The sequence below is a fragment of the Marmota monax genome, unplaced genomic scaffold (genome assembly GCF_021218885.2).
Source record: "Marmota monax isolate L192 unplaced genomic scaffold, Marmota_monax_Labrador192_F-V1.1 WCK01_AAM20220418_F8-fsc00045, whole genome shotgun sequence".
Lineage (NCBI taxonomy): Eukaryota > Metazoa > Chordata > Mammalia > Rodentia > Sciuridae > Marmota > Marmota monax.
Window position 1 is genome coordinate 4,770,128 of NW_026692132.1, and position 10,710 is coordinate 4,780,837.

Here is a 10,710-nt window from a genome sequence, read left to right on the forward strand (position 1 = left end):
GACGCTTTGGTTCTTCAGCTGTCGTATTCTTCACCCTCAACTCTTTCCCAAGATGGACCCAAGAATACATTTATTTTGTTTTATTTTAATTTATTTTATTTTATGTTTACTTTATTGCACCCTAGAGAACCTTCTCTCTGAGGGGCACAAATCAGATTTTCTATCTGGTGACAGATTAGGGTCGTTCTTGCCCACACTTCTTGTCTGTGCTGCCCCTGGTTCTGAACATAAACTGCATGTATTAGAGAGATGGCAGGGATGGTTGTCAATGCAAGTGTGGCAGAAACTGAAATACAAACCTAAACATGAATCAAACAATCCAAATTAACTATTTTCTTCTCCACCAGTCTCCAGCTTATCTTTCATTCCATCCAATTCATGATCCTCCCATCCTTGTCCTCTTTTACACATTCATCTTCAGGTACAAGACCAATTCAGTATATTAAACACCAGGTCTATTCAGACACTGTATACATTCATGAGAAGAATACACAGATTTATGAGGCAAGGGGATGAAGTTATTCAGAGGACTGCAGAAATTAATACCCTATGAAAATTCTGAGTGTCTTACCTCTATCAAATACTCCTTCACTGACCCTAATTTTTTGTGACATTTTTAAGTTGTAGATAGGCACAATATCTTTATTTTATTTATTTATGTGGTGTTGAGGATTGAACCCAGTGCCCCACGCATGCAAGACAAGTGCTCTACCACTGAGCCACAACCCCAACCCCATTGACCCTAATTTTTGTTCAAGTGTTTGATGCACTTGCTGTAATAGTATAAATAGTCTTTCAGCAAAATGGACAGAACTTCTAGACGGGTTCTCAGCAGCTTGACTAAATTTTGTCCAAGACTAGTGACCCTTTTCAAGGAGTTAGCACCCTTGAAATAAAACGTAAATGGTGTATTTAGTTATATTTGCTATCTTTGAAATGGAGCTTGTTTTGTTTGTTTTTATTGGAAAAGCTAGTTGGGAACATTGCCTAAAGACATTATATGATCTTTGAAGGCAATCAGATGCCTTATTAAATGACATGTATTTATTCTCTCCTTGTCTTGTTTTCTGTCTTTGAGTCTAACAAAGTGCCTGTATAGTACTTACTTGCAAAATTGAACAATGCAGTATACATTGATATTTCCTGCTATGTATCAGAAATGAAAGCTAGCATTAATGACTAATGCTTACTTATCTGCTTGTATTTATTGTGCTTATAAAGAGGGTGTCTGACATGGGTGGAAATTTTCTAATATGAGAGGGTCTTCCCTTCAGACCTTGTGTTCCTACCTAGTCCTACTCCAAATTCTCTTTTTCCTCTTTTTCTCATAACTTATATGTGAAAGAAGAAATATATCTCCCCAAAACACTCTTTTCATTTTTTAATAAAAGTCATCTGGGCTGGGGGAGTAGCTCAGTGTTGGAGTGCTTTCTTAGTATTTATGAGGCCCTGGATTCTATTCCCAGCAATGAAAAAAAAAAAAGTGATCAGCTTTACCTTCCTAATTGTCTCAATAAAAAGTATTTCTATTTAAGCTAAGAATTCAGTACATGCTGTATATGAATAATGTATAATTGCTTCAGACCTCATATTGATGCCCTTGGCTGCCAAAGTCAAGCTGTTACCAATGGTCAATGACCCCAGTGCTAGCTAGCATAGCCATCCTTCCTGGAATGAGGGCATCTGATTCCTATAAAAGCCATTTGTCACATTTGGGCATTATAACTTGGTGGGCCTGGGGAATGGTGAGTCTTTTTTTTTTTCCTGTTTGTTTCACTGTGATCACTAAGTGAGATTTTGCCATTGACATCTGACAGGCAATGTCCCATTTTTGCACACTGTCATTGCTCCTGAAAAGTTGAATCTAATCAACGTTTTGTAAAGCAAATCCAATTTTGAATACTCCAAAAAGAGATCTGGCTATTTAAAGAGACTCTTTAGTAGGGGGGAAAAAAAGAAAGTTGTCTTGTAAAGCAAAAACTCTTTATATAATTAGAATTAACTCTCACTGGTCTGTTTTCTAGATTTGGAGATATTATTCAGTTTTCCTAGAGGGACCATACCTTTAAAATATGTTATGATGGGATCATCATACATATGTGATGGGATTCTTATGTCAAATGTGTCATGTAGCTGCCAGGGTTCTTATTCTTTTATTACAAATGAGAATGGCCTGTTATAGCAGGAATACTAAAAGTGTCTGTGCCATTTTACATAACTTATGAAAAGACAAGGTCTTACCCTAGGGAACTTAACATTCTACAGCAGAATGAATCTGATACACAAGACAATGGTATTTAACTGAAAATGATTTAGGTAGATGAAAAACATAAATTTTCAAGTCGAAAGCCCAACAAATTTCCCCCTCTTCTCTTTCAAAATAAAAGCTTGTAGATAGATAATTTATTCTTATGCAAAGGACAAATGTGCTAAATACATAGACTTCAATGTCACTGGATCACATGAGTCAAGCCTAAGGAATAACAAGGGCAAATATAAACACCTCTTGGGCTACAGAATTTTGATCCTGCTCAGTTGCCATATGTTTTTGGTACACTTGGCCCAATGGCAAAGCTTCTTCTAAACAATAGCTTACTATTATTTTAGTGATTAAACTACCCAAGCCAGACTCCTTAAGAGTGGAAAACCAACAAGTGAATAGATAAATAAACTGTGGAATATATACACAATAGAGTATTACTCAGCCATAACGAAGAATGAAATTATAGCATTTGCCAGTAAATGGATGGAACTGGAGAATACAGTGCTAAGTTAAATAAACCAGTCCCCCAAAACAAAGGCTGAATATTTTTTTCTGATATGTGAATGCTAACCCACAACAAGAGAGGGTAGGGAAGGAAATAATATAAGTCCAATGGATTAGACAAAGGAGAATGAAGGAAAAGGAAGGGAGAGAGGAATAGGAAGGACAGTAGAATTAATTGGACCTTACTTTCCTAGCCTTGTATTTGAGTACATGACCAGGGTTACTCTACATCATGTAGAACCACAAGAATAGGATTCTAATTAGAATAAGTTATATTCCATGTATGTATAATATGCCAAAATAATCCAATGTCATGTATATCTAAAAAGAACATATAACAAATTTTTTAAAAGAGTGGAAAATCAAGAAGCTTCTGAGATTCCCAGAATTTTCCCTTGTGAAACAGATCCTCTGGACTTTGGCATGTTCCAAATATTCAGCTGCATATAAAACTTGCTCCTAAGTTTAGCAAGGATCTCTGTCTAGCCTAGTGAGAAGTATCACATAGGCACTTGTACATCAATTAAAGAAGCACTGAATCCATAAAAACAAAATAGTTATTATCATTATTTGCAAACCACTATGTGACAAGCTGTATTAAACTCTTTCTATATTAGCCTTGATCCTCACTACAACATTACAAGGTTATTTTTACCAAAATATAAAATTATGCATTTGTTCATTCATTTGCTTGTTTGTTCAACAAAAATCTTTGTGTGTATCAATACGTACAAGGAAATTAATGTTGGGATGTTTAAGAACCATGCCTGAGTCTCCAAATAATAAGTATATTAATAATTCTATTACTAGAATCAAATCCAGAGAAACTGATTCCAAAGTTAGTATTCTGTTCATGCCTAGTTCTCTCTCTCTCTCTCTTTCTCTGTATGTTTGTATGTGTGTCTCAACTCTAGTTTTGTTTTCATGTATATGGATGTCTGTCTGTTTCTGATTGGGGAACTAAATAATGCTAGAGAAAGGGAGAGATGTTTGTTTCAAGTAGAGGAAGGAAAACAGGAAGACTCCATTACTTAGGTTCCCCTCTCTCTCTAGTAGCAAGGTATAGGTCCTCCACTAATTCCCTTGGACTGAACAAAGTCTAGTTTGGAAACCACTGCACTATGCCAGGTCACTTTGGCAGGTCATTATGGACCACGTATAGCACTACACATTCCAGGTCCTCTTAGATTTACAGGAACTCTTCCAGAGACTGTGCAGCTGATTCTGACATTTTGCCTAAACTTATTATCCCATCTGTTCTGGGTGTCTGTATACCCACAGAGATATGCCAAATGTTGTAATATTACTGTTAAATCAACTGCTGTGTCCACCAGTCACTAATGAATAAGTGAGACTCTGAATTAAGGTCTTGAATTTTCTCTAGTTAAATGGTGATGATGATGATAATAAAAATAATTATAGTATCTTTGTGGCACTATTTTAATTACTGAACATCTAGCAAGCATTCAATATGTAGTACATTTTTACATTATAAAGAATGTCACTAAGATTGATACTTTATCTTTGTCAATAGAAACATTGTATTATTTTGGACAACAAAATTTAGAAAATTTTGGCAGATTTAGTATCCTTTATGTGAAGATGACTAGTAGGGTGAAGGAACTAAAAGCAAGGTAATGAATAATCACTGAAGTCAGAATATCAACCTTAGAGATGCAGTTCATCATAGCATCTTCTAATGTTTAGAGTTTCATCAATGGAAGATGAATTTATCTTGTTCTAGGTACTCCAGAGAGAACTGAAAGACAGTGGAGTAGACCTAGAACAAGAAGCATATATCAATTCTTTTTATTTTTAAGTAGAAAGTCCTTCCTAACCATCTAACAGTCTTCAAACTGGGGGAAGCATATCCTTGAGGATATGTTTAAAATTGTCCAGGGGAATATGGCTATGTGTATTTATTTATTTATTTATTTATGTGTATTTATTTTCCAAATTCTCTACCTCTATGTGTTCTCTTCCTCAAAATATACATCTATCTGAGGTGAAAACTTATCCTTTGTTTCCTCTCTGTTTATATCTCCTATTTCACAAAAGAAAAACATACATGTCACCAATTCTCAATCTTATAATAAGGCAAAACTCAGACTAAAAAATCTTTGAGGAACTAAATAAATAAAGAAACACCTTGAGGATGTATAACTCCTAAAGAAAATTACAACAAAGCAAAATAATCATTTCTAAGAAACATTGGTGGACTAGCACTGTATTTCATTTAGGGGACAAACTCATTTTAAGGTTGTGTTATCTGTCTATCTACTGATTTATTTTAGAATTTAAAAGTTAGATTGTTGTCACAGGGATGAAAGTGTTCTGGTTAAATAAAAGAGTAATTGTAGACATTTTCTTTTAAAAAATGAATCCAGATTTGTTTATTTGGATTGATAATTTGAACTAGATTTGCTTAATAAATAGTATGGAAGATTATACTATGTAAATTAAATGAACTAGATTTATCAATCCAAGAATCTAACAAAATATATTTAAAATATATACAGCATATAGAATATACCAGAAACCACATCATTTGCAACTATGAGGTTTATGATTTTAAAGCTTTTCATGAACTCTACTATTTTCCAAAATTCTCTGAGTATATAGGCAAAAAACTTTACAAATTACTCTTTTAAAGTAGCCACCTCCCATTATGCCATCTGGAAGGGCTCAAAGCAAACTAGACCCATCATAAGGATAATAGAGATTTCTTACTGAAGTGGGAATTCAACTGAGGTAGCATCTTAATTTTAAAAAATACATACACCTTTAAATATCTTTCAAGTTAAAATCAAATTACTCCAAATAATTTCATCTCATCTCAAAAACATATCTAATCAAACCTCAGACCCAATTAAATATGGGTATTTGTGCAAAAGAAGTCAAGCTTTTTCGTGTTACATTATCCCTTGACTTGGAAATTTATTCATTGAACAAATATTCATTGTGTGCCTACTGTGTGCCACAAATTATGCTACGTGCTTGCTATACCAGTGACCAAGCAAAAGTCTCTGCAATCAACAATGTGCATTCTAGTTACACACATAATCATGTTCTAATTTTCTGGCCAAATCCAAAGAATCTCTTTCCCTAACATTTTTAATTATTTAATATTTAATTATTGAAATACATTGTTTATGTCAAGGAAGAAAAACATAAGTTGATTGATAGATGTGAATTTAGAGGGGCAGATGGATGAAGATAGACGGATCATGAAATGTCATATAATTGGTAAGATCTTTGTGACCAACAGCTCTTAGATAATGAGTTCTGGACCATGATCAGAAACCTCATGGCATATGCTTCTTTCAAATGCTGTAGGCTATGAATCTGATTTTCATGAAAAAGATAAATTGAAAATACATCTACCAAATACAAAAAAGATATGCCTAGTCCAGGCATTATTGGCATTTTGGGCCAAATAATTATTTGTTTTAAGAGGCCATCTTGTGCATTATAGATTATTACGGTAAGCGGATTTCTAAAGATCATAGCCCAAGGTTAAATCCAATGGTTATTCAGTAAAAAACTAATCTAGGTACTGCTGTGAAGAGAATTTTTTAGATGTAATTAATGTCCCAAATAGTTAACTGAAAAATATGGATATTATCCAGATAGGATTCATCCAATCAGATGAGCCCTTGACAAAAAATTTTTCTCTTGCTAGCCACAAAAGAGGAAGTCAGAGATTCAAAGCATGTGGGGATTCAACATGCTGTTTTTGACTTGAGCAAACCATTGTGGGTGTCTTTAGAAAGGGAGACAGCCTATGGAAATAGGGTATTCAGTTTTTACAACTTCAAGGAATTGAATTCTACCAAAAACTTGAGTAATGCTGAAATGGATTCTTCCCCAGTCTCCAGATGAGAGCCTAGTCTGGCTGACTCCTAGATTTTGGTTCTGTGAGACTCTCAGCAGAGAACCTGGATGAGTCTCATTTCCTCCATTCTGTCAGACTTCTGACGTACAGAACTGTGAGGTAATAAATAGGTGTTTATTAAGCTGCTAAGTGTATGGTAGTTTGTTACACAGCAAGCAATAGGAAATAGATACAGATGTTTAGGAGCATCTCTGGCCTTTACCCACACTAGATGCCAGTAGCATGCTCACCAGTTTTGCTAGCCCAAATATTTCTAGACATTGCCAAATGTTATGGGAAGCAGATCACACAATCAATCCAAGTTGAGAACCACTGACCTCAACTTACAACTCGTCTCTATGTAGTTAGAAAACAGTAGTCCAAAGGAAGATATGAGAAACTTCAGCTCTACACATATTATGGCAATTTCATTTACTATTTTCTACAAGTTGTTGAATGCAATCAAGAGAGACTCTGATGTGGAAAGAGTACATGAGACATTTTTTTAAGAAATGGCAAAGGGATGAGAAAATCTTATTAAGACTGGTTCTGTCCTAAGATGGTTTCACTCCCTGAGGCCTAAATAGCTGTTTAGGTTGACTCAAGATGGGGATTCCCTCCTTAATCTGTGTACATTCAAACTTTGACTCAGTTGTCACTAGGAATTTGTGTTTCTTTCAGCTTCTTGCTACTTAGTCCTAAGAGAAAACTCTCAAAATGAACATTTGATACCCACTTAAGAAATGCCTCCCTTAAGATAAAAGGCAGCAGGTATTTATACACCCACTTTCTCTCAATTATTGCAGGCCATCACTTTCCAAGCTTCCAGGAACTCCCAGCAACACATCAGAATCAAAACCAGCAGCCCTTCCTAATATATTAAGTAGAGGTCATGGGAGAATGCTGTTACAAAGTTCTCTCTGCCCAGGCTTATATTCTTCATCAATGGCTAGAACTCTCACACTTTTAGGTGTGTCCTCCCTGACTTTGCCAAAAAATATTAATCAGATTTTGTAGCTCTTTTGTTAAAGATCTCTTTTTTTCATGGAATAATGAAAGCATTTTTCTAGGAGTCCAAGTTGAGTTTTGGACTAGTTATTGTCCTAGAATCTATGAGAGTTGTAGAAGTAAATCTTAAAGAAGATAAGAATCATCTTATGAGAAGTCTGCCTTAGGTTTTTATCTTCTAGGCAAGAAGAACCTGCCATCTTGTATTAATAGGGCATGAACCATTTCCATAGGCCTAACAGTTCAGAAAAATCTGCAAGTTCAAGATTAACAAACATATCTGCTCCAAATACTTCCATCTCAAATCTCAGGACCACACTCCCCATCAAAGAATAGAGTCTCTTATTTTTTGCTTAAGACAATTTCCAGAGCTGAGAATTAAGATTTTTTGTCATTCTTTCTCTCTCATACTCAGATCCCAGATCTGATTTTCAGCTAGATCTGCCCTCTGTTGACAGGGAATATGTTCTCTTTAAACACTGTATTAGAGGTCTTTGGGGTTTCACACTGAGCCCTGATTTGATTGTTAGCTGAATTCATGCCATCACTGTCTTCTTTCAGTCTAACTATGACAATTATCAACTATCAGTTCTATGGTTTTAATAAATACTATTGTCATGTTTATGAAATATGAGAAATAGTGCATAAACCTATATATAATTCAAATCATCACAGATGAGAGTATTCATTTATACTTGTGATACTCAACATGCCAGGGATTTTCACCACCTCACTTGTCACCACCACATTGGTGCTATTTTTTTTAACTTTTTTTTTAGTTGTAGTTGGACACAATACCTTTATTTTATTTATTTATTTTTATGTGGTGCTGAGGATTGAATCCAGAGCCTTGCACACTCTAGGTGAGCACTCTACTGCTGAGCCACAACCGCAGCTCCAATGGAGCTCTTTTGTCATGGGGTTGACAGATTCCAAAATCGCATCATCAGGGTATTTTTCTTTATACCTCTTCTCTTAGATTGGGTCCTCCCAGAATCAAACTTTGAGGTAAAAATGTAAATGAAATTGTTTATTTGGAAGTTGTATTGAACATCAGTAGAGGGAGGAAGTGATACAGGGAAGGAAAAAGTCAATGGTGTATTACTAAGCCAGCTACAACTAGAGTTGATCTCACAGGTAGCCTTTGGGAAATGATGCCAAATACATGCCTTGAGATTATAATTAATTTAGAATCAGGGGAGCTATGGTATTGAGGCATATAAATGTATCTCAATCACATATGTCTCATCAACCTAGGTATAAAACCATACCAAGGAGAAGTGAATCCCTGATTTCTGGCCTACTTCCCCACAGGCACAGTGGTCTCCTCTAGTTTAGAAAAAGTCCTTAGGAACAGTTAGGCAGTAGGATAACATGAAATAAAGGGAGTAAGGGTGAAGCACTGACATCTGCTATAAGTTCCTCCATGTGGGCCTCATTTACTATATTGGAAACATTCATAGACCTTTGCCCTGAATGAGCTTGAGAAGTGTAAACCAATGTGGTTGTGGCAGGTCCCCCAAACAATCTGTCAGCCTTTTGTCCTCTATATTCCCAAGAATCAGACCCAGATAACAGAGCCCATACCCCTACTAACAGCTATAGCAACATATATATCTATTTCTCCAAAGGCCCTATATAAATCAACCCTCATTCGGACTCAGGCAAGGGAGATAATGAAGAATAAAGACTTTTAAAATGGCCACAATCAAATATTTGGAAATCAGTTTCCACCTCTTTCTATTATAACTCTCCTTTCATATTTTTGATATGGTTGAGAGACAACAATCATGAAAGTAGTTACTAAAATTTTCTGTTATAAATTATACAGAAATATAAGGAGTAATCTACCCTCCTTATGGAATTTGGTATCTTTCAATTCTACATACACCTCAGTCGAAATAGAGGCAGGAAGAATTCTAGTTAACATCCTCTTAAGATAGCAACTGAGACTGAAGCTTCAATCAACTCTTCTCTAGAGGCAGAGACTTAGGAGCTAAAATGTGTAAATTTTTCAAAGAGATGCTTTCACAAAAGAAAATGTTGTAAGGGGGATTATAGAGGGCACCAATATTTATACAGAATACCAATCTTTTTGCAGGTATTTCCTTTTAATCTTTTTTAAAATTTATTGTTATTATTTGTGTAGTTCAGGGGACCAAACCCAGGGCCTGTGTGTGCCAGGCAATCATTCTATACCTTAGCCCACTGTTAATCTTTATAATAGCTCTCTCACCTACATTTAGTTATTCTCAGTGTGGAGGAAACAGGCTTAAAGATTTTCCCAAAGCATCCACTGTTAATAATTTTCTGAATCCAGATTAAATGCTTGACTGTCTGGTCCCAAAGAGCATGGTCACCCCATTATACCAAGGATAGAGACCTCACACTCTAATGTTTCCAGGGACCAGAGAAGGAAAGCATGTATCATGTATATGACAGGGTATAAAAGTAAAAATGGCTCACTGGGGAGACCGTATCTCAGTGCTGGCCAAAAAAATCACCATGTCCTTGAGCTAGGTAGAGTCCATCAGCACCTAGTTTATTAATTTAGACTAATGTGGTAGATTAGAAGTTAGACAGATTTAGGTTTAGACTCTACTTCACCTGCTAATTTTTTTAGTAAAATGATATTTATTATATTATTTATTTATTATAAATTATATATATATATATATATATATATATATATATATATATATATATATATATATTCTCTCTTCTAGTTTTAGAAGAGGTCTTTAGGAACAGTTAGTCAGTAGGAGAATATGAAATAAAGGGTGTAAGGGTGAAGCACTGACATCTGCTATAAGTTCCTCCATGAAGCCCACATTTACTACATGGGAAATATATGATATTTATATTTGTTTTCTTCCACATTTTTATTGGTGCATTATAGTTGCACATAGTGATGGCATTTACTATTACCTAGTCATACATACACACAATAATAGCAATACGATTTAGTCTATTTCACTCCCTAGCATTTCCCTCCTCCCTACCTACCTCCCACCCCTTGGTCCCTTTCTTCTTCTGGTCTCCCTTAGTCACAGCTAATTCT